The sequence below is a fragment of the Mizuhopecten yessoensis genome, unplaced genomic scaffold (assembly GCF_002113885.1).
Source record: "Mizuhopecten yessoensis strain PY_sf001 unplaced genomic scaffold, ASM211388v2 scaffold285, whole genome shotgun sequence".
Taxonomy (NCBI): domain Eukaryota; kingdom Metazoa; phylum Mollusca; class Bivalvia; order Pectinida; family Pectinidae; genus Mizuhopecten; species Mizuhopecten yessoensis.
The window spans coordinates 175,679-196,223 of NW_018403470.1; the positions used below are offsets into that span (position 1 = coordinate 175,679).

At 37.9% G+C, this 20,545-nt stretch overlaps 1 protein-coding gene across 1 annotated transcript in view; it reads left to right on the forward strand.

Annotated features, from left to right (window-relative positions):
* Positions 1–3,121: 3,121 nt before the first annotated feature.
* Positions 3,122–20,545, forward strand: part of LOC110446066 — a 92,500-nt gene continuing 75,076 nt past the window's right edge. The window contains exon 1 of the mRNA XM_021491030.1: positions 3,122–3,302. The gene's annotated coding sequence lies outside the window, so the exon portion shown is untranslated. The remainder of the gene's footprint in view (positions 3,303–20,545) is intronic.

Consider the following 20,545-nt stretch of genomic DNA (forward strand, 5'->3'; position numbering starts at 1 on the left):
TTTCGTATACATATGTCTGGAAAATACGAATTTATTGAAATATCAATTTTGGACAGGTTCGTCCCATGCAACACATCGGAAATAGTAAAATTGGTAGGGAAATACGACGTTGCATGCTTTATGGCGTCATAATTATGCTGATTCCAATGTGGGCCGAAAGTAACCCGACTGCCTGTCCGAACTTACCCCATGGCGGGCTCGTTTGGCCATCCGATCTCAGACAGGAAAAGGTAAAGAAATCTATTAATACGGACGTGTTTGTCCTTTTGTTATCATTTTAGTTTAAACAATAGTTTTATTCAATAATTTCAGGTACAAAAACAAATTAAGTATAGATGACTAATTAAAGGATTTGACAGCAAGCTCAAAGCTTATGTAAGTCATCTCCTTTTGTTTAGTCAACATGAATTGATACATGGAGGATCTCGCGTGAGTTTCCATTTGATATGAGATTTATGAACGAATTGAGATTGTTTTAATTTTGCAAGGCTCTGTTATTGAACAATGCAAATATGATTAGTTCAGTTATTTAAACATATAGTTAATGGATGAATAACTATATAAAAGTCCGTTAAATCATTAGTACCTATCATGCTATAAAAGTCCGTTAAATCATTAGTACCTATCAATCAAAGTTTAACTCACTCAATTACTATACATTTACACATGTAAGAATTAGGCTATATAATTCTGCACCGCAATGAAACTCAATTCAATTTTTTTTGTAATCTTTGATAACTATTTTATGAAAGGCTTGGGATTACTTTTCCTAATGGTATTTAGTATCTACACAAATTTCAACAAATGCTATACCGTCAAGAGCGACTGGAATAAATAAATGGGCCGAACCTCTCCCGGTCTCCCCTATGTCATTTATAATGAGTGATGATCTAAAGTGTTGGGGTAAACCAAGCAGAGCCATATATATATATATATATATATACCAGTTACAAGAAAAGGTGACGGCGAGAAAGAAAAACTCTAATACGCTATAAAAATAATAAACAAAAATAACGAAAAATTAAAAGATCTATAAATTCATTTTTCAACGTGGAGAATGAACTGCCGGGAAATATATTTTGTCTCCCGGTCATTGCTCGCACTGTAATATAGACGAGGTAAATCATATATTGTATTAAGTTATACCACGAGCTTAAATAGTTATCTTATGCCGTGGTTATTCTCCCTGTCCCTGCAGGTAGGGCGTAATAATTGTACCTGCTGCCCCATTACATGATCGTAAGAGGCGACTAAATTTGGGATCTTATCTTTTCTCTTCTTTCTAAACAACTGTCTTATTCCTAATGTCTCCTTTGACAATGCCTCACTTTTGGCCTTAAGTTGAGCGTTCGCTCCTGTGGGGAAGGCTTTGGGTTCTGTCCCCTGGCCCGAGACATACCAGAGTCTGTAAAACGCTCAGCAATTTAAGACAGTATAATGTGACCGGGTGGGGTGTCCTGCTGGGTGTCTTCGGCAGTATGTTTCGGTGAGGTAGCACTATAAAGTCGGCATCTGTTCCGCGCTATCACAAGGAGACAAACACGGAACATAACGCAGCCTCCCAAAGCACACACGCATACACTACACGCATGATCTTGCACACAGGGGAGGCCGTCCGTAAATGACCATAGCTGTTGATAGGACGTTAAACAATGCTAAACCAAACCAAACAGCCATTATCTCCAATGACCAGAAATAGCTATATTACAACGAAATATTCTTAAATGAATAAGCACACGGCAAGTGCTATTCCGTTATTGTCAGTTCTAAATATGCTATAGGTGATTATATCTTTTCTAGAATCATTGTCAGACGTATAAGTACATTTACCTGTTCGTAGTAGGCCTATTATTGAACATTTGGAAATAAGTAATGTGTAAAATCTTTCGTATTATTTGAATTAATATAGTAACGTGACTTGGTTTAGATTTCAGTGACACATGTATGCGTCACCATGTGCCGTTTATCTTGTTACAGGGTGGTTACCTAATATCATGCCATGTCTAGGACTATAGGATTGAACTTCAACGAATGGTTTGTTGTCAAACCCACCCTGTAACTTAATTATAAACTATTATCACTGCTGTGTGAAAGAACGGAGGCCCATGGGTGGGTTTACAGTCTGAATAGTCAGGGGACTGGGTATTTTAAATTGATTCGGAAATGATCGCTAGTATCAGATACCGTAACAGAAACATCTCTCAGTCGAAACTACTGTATGTAAAACTCCCTACCTGTCCAGTATTTCGGTTATCTTAACCCTTTCACCCCTAGGTAACTTTAGTAGACTCTACCATATATTGATCTGGATGAGTCTATTATGGTCTACAGTGGTGATAAGGTTAACCATTATAGAGGCGGCCAACACCATCACACCGATTGTAATCTGTAGGGGAGTCAGTGTATTTTGCCGCGAGCTGTAGTAGCTATATGAACTGGATAAACACTGGGATTTTTATTTTATTTTATAACTTCAAAGCTTGTTTATGAACTGTAGTGTCGTTACGATTAAACTACTTGTTATTAAAACAATTATCATGTGTTGAGGCTGGTGTAGAGGGCATGAAATCCTGTACCAGAAATACACCCTTGTGAACCTCCATTTAGAGTGGTCATACCTGAGTAACTTTGCCTCCATTATTTAAATGCTCTCCGACATGTCTGTCAAGTGCAGTTAGTTTACTTTGAAAATTATAGAGTTTTCTTCCAAAATCAGTTCGTGCATTTGTGTGTTTATAACTATCTTTATTCATGCGCGACAACAAGTGTGCTACCTTTACCGCTATCGTTGTGGTATAGGTCGAGAGGGAAGGTGTTCTACATGATTTAGGTTTACACAGGTAAACATATGTACAGTTTGGTTTGGTTTAATTTTGTTTCACATGTACAGATTAGACATGATCCTTTTTATTAATAAGTACTATTTTTTTTAATATCGGCGAAAGGTTGGGTTTGGAGACGTTCAAGGAGACGAAACAAAGCACAAGAACTAGACAGCTAGTTTTATTGCCAGTAAAAGGCCAGAGAATATATTGAAATTCTCGGTAAGCTGACTAAGCTAACCAAACGTCTGGGATTAATAGGCGAGGGTACACAGGGGTATTTCTGACAGACATAAAACTGTGTCACACACACACTCTCACACACACAATCACATTCAGAGACTTGTGTTCATATCTGGATAGTGGAAGGTCCATAGGCTCCCCCCCGTCTATAGCAGGCCTCCTCTGTACGGAGGTAACGTCCAGAAAACAACAATATTGATTAACTTGAACACAGCGAAGGTGACTGAATTTTTACAGGTATGTATCGTTTACTTACTGTTATTATGGTGTGATAGTTGTTATAATATTTGAACTATGTTATTACCTTATTTATATACATGTACATGACGATGAATCCTGGACGAAGAACGAATCTTAACTGTTTACAAGTCTCTGCGCCCATATTCGCCGTATTGGAAAGGAACGACAATCCTATTGTGATAATGCATACATTCATAAAGACAAGCAACACGAGCAGGTTGAAAAGGTGAGTCGTTAAATGTGCAAGGAAGACGCCAGGAGTACCAACGAGACACTGGATAAACTAGAAACAGGAATAACAATATATAGGATTATGTGGGATCTTTGTGTCAATTATGTTGTTTAAGTCTATAGGAGTATGTGGGATCGTTTGTGTCAATTAAGTTGTTTAAGTCTATATGAGTATGTGGGATCGTTTGTGTCAATTAAGTTGTTTAAGTTAATAGGAGTATGTGGGATCGTTTATGTCAATTAAGTTGTTTAAGTCTATACGAGTACGTGGGATCGTTTGTGTCAATTAAGTTGTTTAAGTCTATATGAGTATGTGGGATCGTTTGTGTCAGTTAAGTTGTTTAAGTCTATATGTTTGGTTTGTTTGTGTTTTACGTCCTGCTAACAGCTATGGTCATTTAAGGACATGTCAGGTTTGTGTGGTGGAGGAAAGGCGGAGAACCTGGCGACTGCCCCACTTAGGCCTTGAATCCGCAACCCAGTGGTGGAGGGCTAGTGGTAGCAGAATGTCAGACACCGTCACCATTTGACTACCACGACCCACTGGTGGAGGGCTAGTGGGAGCAGAATGTCAGACGCCTTAACCACGTGCCACGCGACCCACTGGTGGAGGGATAGTGGTAGCAGAATGTCAGACGCCGTAACCACTTGACTACCACGACCCACTGGTGGAGGGCTAGGGGTAGCAGAATGTCAGACACCTTAAACACTTGGCCACCGCGGCCCAGTGGTGGGGGCCTATTGGTAGCAGAAAGTCAGACGCCTTAACCATTTGCCCCGCGACCCACTGGTGGAGGGCTAGTGGTAGTAGAAAGTCATACGCCTTACCCGCTTGCCACGCGACCCACTGGTGGAGGGCTAGTGGTAGGAGAAAGTCATACGCCTTAACCACTTCCCGCGCGACCCACTGGTGGAGGGCTAGTGGTGGCAGAATGTCAGACACCGTAACCATTTGACTACCACGACCCACTGGTGGAGGGCTAGTGGTAGTAGAAAGTCATACCCCTTAACCACTTGCCACGCGACCCACTGGTGGAGGGCTAGTGGTAGCAGAATGTCAGACACCGTAACCATTTGACTACCACGACCCACTGGTGGAGGGCTAGTGGTAGTAGAAAGTCATACGCCTTAACCACTTGCCACGCGACCCACTGGTGGAGGGCTAGTGGTAGCAGAATGTCAGACGCCGTAACCACTTGACCACCACGACCCACTGGTGGAGGGCTAGTGGTAGCAGAAAGTCAGACGCCTTAACCACTTGCCACGCGACCCACTGGTGGAGGGCTAGTGGTGGGCTAGTGGTAGCAGAATGTCAGACGCCGTAACCACTTTACCACCACGACCCACTGGTGGAGGGCTAGTGGTAGCAGAAAGTCAGACGCCTTAACCACTTGGCCACCGTGGCCCAGTGATGGGGCTAGTGGTAGCAGAATGTCAGACGCCTTAACCACGTGGCCACCGCGGCCCTCGTCCCGCTTCATCTCCCGTTAATAACTGATTTTATTGACGTTATTTTTTAACTGTACTAGTGAGAAACGTGTAATTTATAAACCGATTTATAAAACCAATTATACAGCTACGTGACACCAGTAGTACATGTTTGTCTCTGGTTTCTACAGAGTTTAGTTTAAGTCCATCAAGGATGAAACCCATCAGTAGTTCGTAAACAGGAAGACTTCCCCAATAGATAATAATTCGATATTTCATCGATTGATGTCATTGTCTATTATAACAAGCAGAGACATATACATCCAGTATAGGTATATACGTCTCTGTAACCAGTAGATACATATACATCCAGTATACGTATATACGTCTCTGTAACCAGTAGATACATATAAAGCCAGTATACGTGTATACGTCTCTGTAACCAGTAAAGACACATACAGCCAGTATACGTATATACGTCTCTGTAAACAGTAGAGACATATAAAGCCAGTATACGTGTATACGTCTCTGTAACCAGTAGATACATATAAAGCCAGTAAACGTATATACGTCTCTGTAACCAGTAGATACATATAAAGCCAGTATATGTATATACGTCTCTGTAACCAGTAGATACATCTAAAGCCAGTATACGTATATACGTCTCTGTAACCAGTAGATACATATAAAGCCAGTATACGTATATACGTCTCTGTAACCAGTAGATACATATAAAGCCAGTATACGTATATACGTCTCTGTAACCAGTAGATACATATAAAGCCAGTATACGTATATACGTCTCTGTAACCAGTAGATACATATAAAGCCAGTATACGTATATACGTCTCTGTAACCAGTAGATACATATAAAGCCAGTATACGTATATACGTCTCTGTAACCAGTAGATACATATAAAGCCAGTATACGTATATACGTCTCTGTAACCAGTAGATACATATAAAGCCAGTATACGTATATACGTCTCTGTAACCAGTAGATACATATAAAGCCAGTATACGTATATACGTCTCTGTAACCAGTAGATACATATAAAGCCAGTATACGTATATACGTCTCTGTAACCAGTAGATACATATAAAGCCAGTATACGTATATACGTCTCTGTAACCAGTAGATACATATAAAGCCAGTATACGTATATACGTCTCTGTAACCAGTAGAGACACATAAAGCCAGTATACGTATATACGTCTCTGTAACCAGTAGATACACATAAAGCCAGTATATGTATATACGTCTCTGTTACCAGTAGATACATATAACGCCAGTATACGTATATACGTCTCTGTAACCAGCGACATTCAACGATTGAGGAGTGCCACCACTTTTCTACTCTATAAAAAGTCATCTAGACAAAGTTTCTTGTTTGTTATTTCCTCATATTCAAACAACAAGAGATCCCAGAGGGATCGTTAGCTTATGTCAGTTTGATCTTTTCTCTTCTCTTCTCCTATATGTTTAATCAAGTCATGTAAACAGTAAATGCACCGTAAAACATCTCAAAGTTAAGGAAAATCTCAAGCAATGTATTGTCTATGGAAAATCTTAGACTTGAGGAAATCTCAAGAGTTGAGATGTTTTATACAAGTGGGCCCAGTTCCTTAAATGTAAGAGAAATATATCTGATCATTACAATATCAGAACAATCTCATTACTACTACCAGTAGTACTTCCTTTGGCTATTTTGTTTTTATGATCACTTTTCAAAGCGAACATGCACAACTACAGACCAAGGGGAACCAACATATCAAAATTGAGAAAGATCCCTTCAGAACCTCCTGGGAAAATAGCGATAACAAATATTCACTGTAAAAATCCAAGATGGCCGCTAGTCAGACATTTTATTTATCTGATTAGTCTCGAAAGTAAACATGCACAACTAAAGGCCAAAGGGAACCTACATATCAAAATTGAGAAAGATCCCTTCAGAACTTCCTGTGAAATAGCGATAACAAACATTCACTGTCAATATCCAAGATGGCCATCTGTCGGCCATTTTGTTTATTCGGTAAGTCTCAAAAGTAAACAAGCATAATAATGGACCAAGGGAAACCTATATGTCAAACTTGAGAAAGAGCATTCCAGAATTTCATGAGAAATAGCGATAACAAATATTCAATGTCAAATTTCAAGATGCCCGCCTATCGGCCTTTTTGTTTATTCTATCAGTCTCAAAACAAAACCTGCACAACTACTGACCAAGGCGAATCCTCATATCAAATATGAGAAAGATCCCTCCAGTACATGCTGAGAAATTATTTAAGGACGGACCACGGACGCATGCCACGGACTAAGGGTGATTTGAATAACCCACCATCAGATAATGTTTCATTGTTCTCTCGAAACAAAATCATGTTCGGGCTTTAAGTTTCAGTCAGATAATGTTCAATAGAATCCATCACTCCAACCCTGCAATTTGTCTATGCTAGCATTGACAATTGTCAAATCATTTTTGATGTGTCGCGGATTTGTAATACTTTTGTGTTTAATGTCAGGAAGGGAATTCTGGTCAGCACGAGACACCCCATCTCACATGGCTTATAATGCCATAACCAGCAGTCGTTCGGTTCCAGCGTTTTTCTTAAGACGTCTTTTTAAAAAAAGGTTAAGTCATAAGGTCATGGGATTTTGGCGTGTGACCTTCTGTGAGAAAGAACTAATTAACATTATTCTCCAAGAAGTGATATTTCACAGGAGTAAAAATGTCAAAAATTTGAAACAGCATATTTCCGAGAGACGCAATACTTGCCGGTGGGCTATTTTTCTCGTTTTTGCCATCAGCATTAAACAACAATGAACGATGCATTTCAATAGTAATGTAAGAATAAGCTGACGCTGCCCAGGGCAATTTCAGATATTGCAGATAATGGGTAGGGCAAGTGTACGCATCAAATGTCAGAATTTATATGACTCCTTGTTTACGAGGGCATTGTTCACATACCGTTCAGTCGATATCCTTGACCGCTGTCGTTACGATCGTACAGACGTACCTCGGGTCAGATATTTACGATCGTACAGACGTACCTCGGGTCAGATATTTATGATCGTACAGACGTACCTCGGGTCAGATATTTACGATACGGTCGTACAGACGTACCTCGGGTCAGATATTTACGATACGGTTTGGTATGCCATGCTTTTTTAACTAATTATCGGTGTAAACCTACCCAGACGACGGGGAATAGTTTGAAATGCCTCCGTGTATTGCCAACATTGGGTGAGACAAATACTTAAATACTCGATTATTCAAGTCTGAGCTGTTACTATTTCAGTTGAAAGTTCATAGCTGTATCTGACGTCATTGTGACGGTTTGTCGCGCACACGTGTCCGTGTCCCATTATCAAGACAATGCGGGGTTAAAGGTCAAAACACTGCAATGTTTTTAGGGATTTGTTGAAAAGGATCAGCTACATGTATTGCATCCTCAAAAACCTATTGAGATCATTTTCTTGGAAGAAAAAAATATGTTTCGCGAATTTATTGCGATTCTGGTCTGCGAAAATAAGCTCAGTAGGCTTTCGTAGTTATGTCATGTGACATATTCCATGGTTACAGAGCGTGACCTATGAACTCAGAGGATGTGTGTTTGGACAAGACAGTGTGTCGCGTACCACGCTATGACATTCTATAACTTCAAGGTCAAATTGACACAATGACGTCAGAATTCGTAGAACTGCATAGCTTGCAGACAGTAACAAGACTATGTGTGGATAAGTATAGGTATGTTTGAATATTACACGTATGACTTGAGTGTTTGCAACGTAACATTATACCTTACATGTAATGTATGTAAGCCAAAGGTCAAGTCACGGAAAAGGATATTGTGACTTATATATGTCATATTGTTGTCCAGGTCAAAACCTCACCACAGATGTGAAAATGTAGGGCCAAAATAACCTATACTTACTTCAGTGGTACTAATGACACCAGAAGTGAACGACCTCAAAGTGATAAAATCAGTGAAAAAGTTAGTACATTTGAGAACTGACGTCAAACCTTCTGTTTTATATAAGAGTATATCAATATACACACATTTTATTCATGCCTCAGGTCTTAGGCCCGTCCGTATGTATAACATACATGTGTACAATGATTGTAAACACGAATCGCATTGTCTAAAAAATCATTCTATCATAAAATATCAATGTATCCCTTTTAATAACTTAAAAGCAAACAAACAGATAATATACTGAAGCACAAAATAGAATATGGCATGCAGCTGAGTTTAAGAAGTATGCTCCGTTTAAATGACGTTAAATGTCGATATACTTTGATGAGTTTTTCTGAAATACCTATGTCAGTTTCCTCAGCATATTGTAATACGTTGACGATTTGATGTCTGATAGTCTTAGTACGATACAGTTTAATTATCCACAGATCTCTGTAAGTAGTTATGTATTCACTGTTGTATGGTATACATTTGTATTGTTAAGGATGCATGATCAGATATGATGCCTGTCAAGGTTTTAGCGTATGACAATGATGCCTCTTCATACCTTAGCGTTGACAATGATGTCTGTCAAGGTTTTAGCGTATGAGAATGATGCCTGTCAAGGTTTTAGCGTATGACAATGATGCCTGTCAAGGTTTGAGAGTATAACAATGATGTCTGTCAAGGTTTTAGCGTATGACAGTGATGCCTGTCAAGGTTTAAGCGTATCATAATGATGCCTGCCAAGGTTTTAGCGTATGACAATGATGCCTGCCAAGGTTTAGCGTATGACAATGATGCCTGTCAAGGTTTTAGCGTATGACAATGATGCCTGTCAAGGTTTGAGAGTATAACAATGATACATATCAAGGTTTTAGCGTATAACAATGATGCCTGTCAATGTGTTAGCGTATGCCAATGATGCCTGTCAAGGTTTTAGCGTATCATAATGATGCCTGCCAAGGGTTTAGCGTATGACAATGATGCCTGTCAAGGTTTTAGCGTATGACAATGATGCCTGTCAAGGTTTTAGCGTATAACAATGATGCCTGTCACTGGTTTAGCATATGCCAATGATGCCTGTCAAGGTTTTAGCGTATGACAATGATGCCTGTCAAGGTTTGAGAGTATAACAATGATGCCTGTCACTGGTTTAGCGTATGACAATGATGCCTGTCAAGGTTTTAGCATATGACAATGATGCCTGTCAAGGTTTTAGCGTATGGCAATGATGCCTGTCAAGGTTTTAGCGTATGCCAATGATGCCTGTCAAGGTTTTAGCGTATGACAATGATGTCTGTCAAGGTTTTAGCGTATCATAATGATGCCTGCCAAGGTTTATGCGTATGACAGTGATGCCTGTCAATGTATAGCGTATGACAATGATGCCTGTCACGGGTTTAGCGTATGACAATGATGCCTGTCAAGGTTTTAGCGTATCATAATGATGCCTGCCAAGGTTTTAGCGTATGACAGTGATGCCTGTCAAGGTTTAGCGTATAACAATGTTAAGTGAATAACGTTAGTGCTATGTTTATAGGCTGGTCTTGCGACATATCTGGATGTGTGTATGGCATACGCATTAACTCTTTTTGTCCGTAGTTCAAAACAACTTTGAATTTATAAATAATTACGTAGATGAGGCGTATCAATAAATAAGGAAATATGTATACACGTAACACAATGTTACACAAAAGTATGTAAATCTGCCCTCAAAACATCTGTTACTAAAAATGCATAACTCATTTGCAACAATACTATCTATACAGTCAAACGTAAATGAATTTTCCACTCATATGATTTTCACTACACGTGCTATTGTGTACCTTACCATCGAACCACAGTTTGCTATTTTACCATAGCTGAGCAATAAGTTGAACGGAATAATATGTATGTGACTTTATGCTAGTCCCATTTATATTTATATGAACGAGACCAGTTCTCCAGAACCTGTTTATCTAAATATTCCTGGGTTTTTTTTCAACGATGACTCTCTGGCTTTTGATATGCTGGTCTTCATACTTATTCATTTAGAATACTCGCAGACATAACATCATTACTGGAGTATGCTACATGTAGTTTTCATACCAAAGATCGCTCACGTGTATAACAGAACAGAAGAACACTTTATTAAATATGATCACGTCTTGAAAGTCTAGTGAACTTGCTAAAGGTCTCATTCAATCAGCCTCTTGATCACTCTCTGTTCGGCGTATTTTTCGTAGAAAACAAGCTTAACAGTCTGATTGAACGAGACTAACTTGCTAGAGGTGGTATAGTGTTGTTATCTATAAAGGCGTGTATCACACGTGTTAGTATACCTTGATAATTAACTCTTAACCAGGTCATGATGATCATATAGAGAAAGATCAATGTAAGATTTAGATGTTGAACTTAATAACAAAATAAGAACAAATAGCGAACATTTCAAACTTGGACGATATATCTGTCCCTGGAGAACACTACCTCAAGTACGGGTTGTCTAGACATACCAGCATTGTTGATAAACAGGTACGAACACTCAGTCAGTGAGAATACTGTCGTACGATTGTCAAGTATTCAACGGAATGTGTTAGAACGCATTATATGTGTTTCTAATCTTGCCTTTTCAACATAATAATAAGTTACATTACATTCTTGAACAGGAATTCCTAGGAGGCATGTTATACCATTTTGTAAGCAAAGGTACACAATAAATAAGGATATCTCAGAATAAAATAGAAATCAGAGAATAATTAGTATGTCTTAGAATAAATAAGATTTAGAATATCACAGAATTACATCTGTATGTCTTTTAATAAATTAGGTTTAGAATATCATAGAACTACATCAGGATGTCATAGAATAAATAAGGTTTAGAATATCACAGAATTACATTAGGATGTCTTTTAATAAATAAGGTTTAGGATATCACAGAATTACATTAGGATGTCTTTTAATAAATTAGGTTTAGGATATCACAGAATTACATTAGGATGTCTTGGAATAAATAAGGTTTAGGATATCTCATAATAATTAGGATGTCTTGGAATATCTTAGGTTTAGGATATCACAGAATTACATTAGGATGTCTTTTAATAAATTAGGTTTAGGATATCACAGAATTACATTAGGATGTCTTGGAATAAATTAGGTTTAGGATATCTCATAATAATTGGGATGTCTTAGAATATCTTAGGTTTAGGATATCACAGAATTATATTAGGATGTCATAGAATATATTAGGTTTAGGATATCTCATAATAATTAGGATGTCTTGGAATATATTAGGTTTAGGATATCACAGAACTACATTAGGATGTCATAGAATAAATTAGGTTTAGGATATCACAGAATAATATTAGGATGTCTTAGGGTTAGGGTTAAGGTTAGGGTTTTGTTTGTTTCCATCGCGCAATGCTAGTTCTGCTATTGACAAAACGCTAAGACAATATATTATTTTTTATTGCCTCATGAGTCTTTTGTTCAGAAATTAAATATGTATTCAAATGTGTTATGTTGCCAAAAAGAACATCAAGTTAACGTTTAGGTATCTATTAAGATATTGTCCCATGACATTTACTATGTACTTCAGAATGATCACATGACAATGACTTCAGAATGATCACATGGCATTGACTTCAGAACGATCACATGACATTGACTCTAGAAAGATCACATGACATTGACTCGAGAATGATCACATGACGTTGACTCGAGAATGATCACATGACACTGACTTCAGAATGATCACATGACATCGACTCTAGAATGATGACATGTCATCGACTCTAGAATGATGACATGACATCGACTCTAGAATGATCACATGACATTGACTCGAAAATTATCACATAACACTTGACTCGAGAAAGATCACTTGACATTGACTTCAGAATGATCACATGACATTGATTTCAGATCAGAATGGTCAAATGGCATTGAATCTAGAATGATCACATGACATTGACTCGAATATGTTCACATAACACTTGACTCGAAAATGATCACATGCCATTGACTTCAGAATGATCACATGACATTGACTCTAGAATGATCAACTCGACTCGAGAAAGATATCATGACACAAAATCGAGAATGATTACATGACCATGACAAAATCCTCACTACCTCAATCAAATACTACAAAATAAACCCTTCCAGATATTTCTTATGTTAGCATTAAAGTAATGAAACGCCAAGACATTTTGCTTCCGTATCTTAAAACTGAAAGTAAAAAGAAGAAAAAAGTGGGAAACATGTGCTGTAGAAAATGAATCACGTGATTGCTGGGACAGCTTGAGACACGTGTGATACACTGTTTTACGCTTGTTTTAAAGAAGTTCATCTTGATCGAACTTTGTTAAGTGGTTTGAATAACTTAAATGTCTTGTAATAATATAAATCCTGTGTTACAAAACGTAACCAATAAACAGCGGAGTCATATCTGACAGGTGTAACAGTGAGTATCGTGGTCCTCAGCTACGAAACGTGACTACTGATTTAGGTACTGAAAGGTACTTCCTTTTATTTGTCAAAGTAAGCAAGGCTGATTATAGTCTGTATAGTTGAACATCAACCTGTACTCCCAGTACACATTTACATGTACAGATTGATGTATTAACAGTACAGATTAACGTTTTTACCAGTACACATTTACCTGTATAGATTAACGTATTTACCTGTACAGATAAACGTGTTTACCTGTACAGATACACGTATTTACCTGTACAGATAAACGTGTTTACCTGTACAGATACACGTATTTACCTGTACAGATTAACGTTTTTACCAGTACACATTTACCTGTATAGATTAACGTATTTACCTGTACAGATATACGTGTTTACCTGTACAGATACACGTATTTACCTGTACAGATAAACGTATTTACCAGTACAGATTTACCTGTACAGATTAACGTATTTACCAGTACAGATAAACGTATTTACCTGTACATCTATACATGTTTAAAATGAATGCATTGATATATATAATCTATGTATACATTGTTCTGAAGTACATGTAGAAATACAGCTCGAGGGAAAAGTGTCTATTAAACTCTTTATGTCGTCGAACATTTACATTTTGGTAAGTCCACCAGCACAGCCAGCCACCGTTTGGCGTTAAATGATTGCTATAAATACAATGTAAGGGGACACCTATTTTAAAATATAAACCGTCGATGCTGAAAACCTCGGGAAAGCTCGGGTTTTACGAAATTTGTAAACCCCCTATCCTGCAAACCTTTGCATGAAAAAGCCTCATATAATTCTGTTTTCTGCGTACAGGACTTTAAGGAAATCAAAACTATTGATCAAAATGCTTCCCCCATGGCAGAGTATGGGATCTTTCTTTTCATTTCTCACCCCCATCTCCTCGTACTCAGAGGTGTCTGCCACTGTTGCTAAGACGTTAAACCCCACACATCGGATGGACCGGCATCCATAAGTACACGGTGGAGTGAACGAAGTGTCTCTTGTTGGTTAAATCTGAGTTGTGATATCAAAGTTTTACTTTATACACAAAAAATATACGTATTAAAAACATTGTGTATAAAGTAAAACTGATGAGTATTATTATATAAGATATCAGCGTTGTGATTTGCAGTTTCGAAGTCGAAGAACCCCTCTACTGGGATATTTTGCTTACTTAATTAGTGCTAGGAAACTCGCGTAGACCTGTTGGATCTTGGTGAATGATTTAAATGGAGGAGTGGTGTCATTTAGTTTTGTAGTTTAAACATGTAAATACACTATCAAACCTAATGGAGCATCGCCAAAATGTCTCACAACGCTGAACACCTTCAGTTGTAAATGTGTCAAATGTACAATTTAAAACCATACTTAGTGAGGAGCATTCGCACTACACAGATACAAGTATAAAACATGTGTCAACATTGATATTATTTTCCCCTGTAAAATACGAAATATACATTTTAAACAATTTGATAGCTATATGAACAAAATAAACTGTTTGTGATGTTTCAGGTAAAACATTTGCGGGTAAATATCTGTATGTAACGCAGGTTGATTATACAGGTGAAATACACGACGTAGACTTCAACTGGCCAACCTTAGCCCACTTATCACAAAACTTCTAACATTGTTCCGACAAAAGTGGGCAAAGGGAGACACCGAAGTTCAAAATTCATATACATAAATATATTAAAGACGCCATTGACGCTGCGGATCTAATAATAGCACAACAGCAATATTTAAGTTCTATCTTTACACAAAGTAACGTTTGTATGTTACCATTGCCATCGCCACCATTTCAGTGTGATATTTAGATTTATGTCAAATGTATCATTATTTAAACTCATTCAGTCGTTTAATTTACGACTTCCTAAAGTTTTAAAGATCTCAAAGATTCTATGTATGAATTTCATAAGAAATGAGAACTCATTACCCCAATACAAGAGATGATCAATAAAATGCAGTTCAGACCCATACGTTACTGTATATACACAGTTCATTGGGCATAATGACACGGCGTCACAGTTTGGTTCAATAATTTGGATTTTAATAATGTATATAACACGGTTGACTATTTCTTAAGGATCCGTGTCCAATTACAGGAAAGACACTTGAAATTCACACTAGTTTTGTCTCGCACATACAGTGACCTTTACCTTATTTATCATTGGATAGACCTAGCGCAGCTGGGCTAGGGCACATCCGTCGACTGGGTAGCTCAGTTGGGTAGATAGACAGTATACCAGTCTGAGTTCGAATCCTGGTCTAGCTCCGGTCCGTAGACATTGTATATTCAGGACACTGTTATTGATTGTATTTTATGTACTTGCTATTCACCTTCATCATACAAGTCACGCAAGGTATGGTTTTCTTTTCATAAATAATTTACCAAAGGTATAATCATGACGAAAAAAACCCCAGTTTCTTATTCTTAGTTACAGTTTCGGCAGTGATACGTGGATCCTTGAATATTTCAAGCACTGACTAGCTGCGATCCACTGACTTAATGAACACGTTGATATACAGGAAATCACTGTTAAAAAAGGCTTTTGAGTTACTAGGCTATAAACATTGCTTCCATGTAAAATTATGGAGGCAATGTTTATAGCCTAGTAACTCAAAAGCCTTTTTTTAACATTGATTTCCGGATTTACTCTTTACTTATTGGTGCATTAATGTCTTGAACTCCATGCAAAATACTTAATGCAAATGCTTGATTGAAAGTTTGAAAGTGAGGTAGAAGTACTCATTCTTTGTTGGTTATATTTGTTGAAATATATTTTCAAGATGTAAAATATGCAAGGAGAAAGAGCCAGTGTTTATTACGTACTTGTAGTTCGTTTCAACTACAAATCGCTCTCCAAGTTATGATATAATCAAGTTCTCTTTATTTGTCGTTTGTGTTCGTATTGTTTGTGGCATACAGCCATTACGAGCCCTAGCGACGATAAACGTGATAGACGTGTCGGGTGTGCAGGTGTTGCCATTTCCTGGAAGTATAATAAACATAGGATGAACTTTTTCTGAGAAAGCGTTGATTACATGGAAAAGGTCTTTCATAACAATTTCATCGAATAGCATTAAATACCTAACCCGTGTGTGAATCTTGTATCGAGGTGTGCAAAGAGCATTGTTAGCTTCTAGACGCAAATGAATATTGCTTAAAGAATATGTTCGAAAATGATATAAATTCATACCAAAAATAAAAATTTAAATGATCATATGCTCATATGAACAGGACAGGAAACAAAAAAGTTGATTTTCATATATATCTTTAATGTGGCGTTTTGAACATGTCGTTTGGCCTGTTAAACCGAGCTAGCCGATAAGCCTTGTGAACTTAGTTTTTATCAATAATTGGGGTGAAACGGTACTTGCTACTACTTCTTAAACAATGAAACTGACCACATTTTGGTTGCCAACATAACTGACCTGCTACACGTTAGGACCCATACTGTGAGAATTGAATTCACTAACCGTTAGCCTATTGCATCAAGTATCAATTAAACGGGACAATGACCTTTTAAAGGTTCAATAAAACCATATGGCCCAAAAGAAAGGCCAAACGGTGGGAAATCAGTAAATTAAAATGTTTAGTTGGATGTAACTACAGATTATACTGTATACCCCCACTTCACACAATGTTAACCTAATTTGAGTTAGAGGAGGAACAACAGATGGACATGTTGGCAGAGAGGGCGCCACACAGTCGACTTGAGCGGATAACTATGTAGAAAACATTTATTATGACTTCGTGTATTTCTGACTCATGGTCTTTCCCGTTAGCTATACAGTATGTAAAATCAGCCAAGCGTTTCCAACCACACAGTTTTAAAATATTTACACATTGACGTGTTTTCTCATACAGCGTTCTCCCGTATATATTGATAAATGTAGAAATAAACACTGGTGAATGGCCTGGGGTAAAATAATAAATAATGCGACTGCGATGCAAATTCTTGGCGACTGATTTCATTTGCGACGAACTGGCAATAACTGAAATCGGTGCAACTACGTTCCCCATATTTGGAACAAGGGTATGATCTCTGTTCAATCAGCGATATGTTTTACAACTTGCTAGTCATTGATCGGCATCTGTTCACCGCAGATACGGCGAGATGTTTGCAACTGGTTGAGACCGATCGGTGATTAGTCTGCGAATCTTCGATGAGTTGTTGAAACTGTCGATCGATCACTGATTTAAACATACTGCTGATACAGTATAAAAGATGTTTTTCTAAAACAAATAATGTCCTTGCAAGTTGTCGAGATGCTAACAGCAGGAGGATTGAAGTTGCTCCGTCTGCAGAGAATAAATGTTATGTTGCCTTAACGGACCACACATAGGAATGGAAATAATTCATGTGAACTTTCTGAGTACTTATGACAAAAATGATAATAATAATATTAATTCGAGGTTCTTATATAACGCTTAATCACTACCTAGTTCGTAGGTCGTCTCAAAGCGGTTCACCAATTATTATCGGTGGTTATAGGGCCTTTGCGACCAGCCAACAGCTTTCTCAACTCTCCGGGGAGCATGCAGCCGGTGCTGCCATTTCGGATCTCACAGCTAGCATTCAACAATTCTAGCACTGCCCAACCACGTACGCATTTACAGCTGAGTAGACTGGAACAAGCCGAGTAAAGTATCTTGCTCAAAGATACAACACGATGCCGTGTCGTGACTCGAACCCGCAACACTTCAGTCACGAGCCCGGCGTCCTACCACTAGACTACCGCGCCTCCTGATGATAGTTGTAATGCATGGACATGTCTTTTTATAGACAATGATATGTTGCAAAACCAACGGCAAATAATCGACGCACGCTTTGAAACCATTTTGCAACCGATCGACAACAAGTCATCGATGAAGCGTCAATCGATCACCGCATCGTCACTGATCAATCTCCCATAGGTCGCCACTAGTTTGCAAAGAGTCAACACCGTTTTGTAGACAAACCGATCGCCGCACAGATGAATCAAATCAGCGATTAAAATAACACCAGTTGGAGACCCCTAGGAGACCCATGAAACCTCTGAAGGAGGTAGCCAGTCTTTTGTGTATGTTCAAAATACTTGTTTGGACCAAATGGGTTATACAACCGCTCTGAAACCTTGTAGCAACCTCAGTGAAATCCTTCAGAGACCTATGATACCTCTTTGCGATGGTTGCAAATTTTGGTCGCCAGGAGATTGCATCGCGGTCCCATTGTCTATGTGACTGAAATATTTTGCTGGGCTGTTTGGTGGGTGGGGAAGGAAATTCTACAAGTTGGACTCTTCTCCTTTTAAAATCACAGATCAAATCCATTTCACTGTCAAACGACGATAAATACGTTTTAAGAAATAACCAATATACCATGTTATAAAAGTTTTCCCAAATTTGATATGACAACGAGGACAACAACAACAACAAAATAATGATATGCATAAAGGTCATGAATTTCTTCCTTAGCGAGATATCAGATCCTGTCGTAGGTTTAGTCAGTAAATTATGTAACCAAACTCGTGTTATAAAAACATGTGTAGATTGTGATAAAAACGTTGCGCTTTTGTTTTTTTAGGTTTTTTTTGTATTGGTTTGCGTTTGATAGAATAAATTTTGGATATTTCCTGTACGGATATGTCATTTTGAAATTGATTTCCATTTCCGCTGTTTTCTTTCAAAGTTTACTGAAGTGATGCGTTTCAAAATTCCTAGCATAATACGTTCCCCTTACATTACAATTGTTTCATGATTGCCTTATGTTACAGGTTACCTTTGTAAACTGTGGAAACTGATTACCAGTCAAAATTAATGGAACATTAGTTACCATTATCAGTCAAATGTTTAAGGAACATTACTCATAATTATCAGTCAAAAAATTAAGAAACAATCGTTATCATTACCAGTCAAATATTTAAGGACCATACATTATTATTTTTAGTCAAATATTTAAGGAACATTACTTATCATTACCAGTCAAATATTTAAGGAATTTTTTATTTGAAAACTTAACACACTACCCTTACTTTACGGTATTCTATCGGTTGTCAGCAATCTTTTGCAAAGCTTTACAACCGAATACAGACTGCTTTTCCTAGGTAAAATTGAGGAATACCTTCCCAATTTCAATTAAAATACTGCTATGTTCCCCCAAATCATATAGAGACAAGCTGGTGTAATACCTAAGTAGAGGAGACACACTGAATGTGGAGGAACACTTGTGGTGTAATATCTAAGTAGAGGAGACATACTGAATGTGGAGGAGCACTTGTGGTGTAATATCTAAGTAGAGAAGACACACTGAATGTGGAGGAACGCTTGTGGTGTAATATCTAAGTAGACAAGACACACTGAATGTGGAGGAACTCTTGTGGTGTAATATCTAAGTAGAGTAGACAGACTGAATGTGGAGGAACACTTGTTGTGTAATATCTAAGTAGAGGAGACATACTCAATGTGGAGTAACACTTGTGGTGTAATATCTAAGACGAGAAGTCATACTGAATATGGAGGAACACTTGTGGTGAAATATCTAAGTAGAGGAGACATACTCAATGTGGAGGAATACTTGTGGTGTAATATCTAAGTAGACAAGACACACTGAATGTGGAGGAACTCTTGTGGTGTAATATCTAAGTAGAGTAGACAGACTGAATGTGGAGGAACACTTGTGGGGTAATATCTAAGTAGAGGAGACATACTCAATGTGGAGTAACACTTGTGGTGTAATATCTAAGTTGAGGAGACATACTGAATGTGGAGGAGCACTTGTGGTGTAATATCTAAGTAGACAAGACACACTGAATGTGGAGGAACACTTGTGGGGTAATATCTAAGTAGAGAAGACAGACTGAATGTGGAGGAACACTTGTGGGGTAATATCTAAGTAGAGAAGACATGCTCAATGTGGAGGAACACTTGTGGTGGAATATCTAAGTAGAGGAGACATACTGAATGTGGAGGAACCCTTGTGGTGTAATATCTAAGTAGAGAAGACAGACTGAATGTGGAGGAACACTTGTTGTGTAATATCTAAGTAGAGGAGACATACTCAATGTGGAGGAACACTTGTATACTATACATGTATAATACAGTTGATACAATGGACATGTACAAGATTATGCTTACTAGGTGTTACAGAAATACCTGCATATTTTTGAAGTTACCCCTTCCTTCCC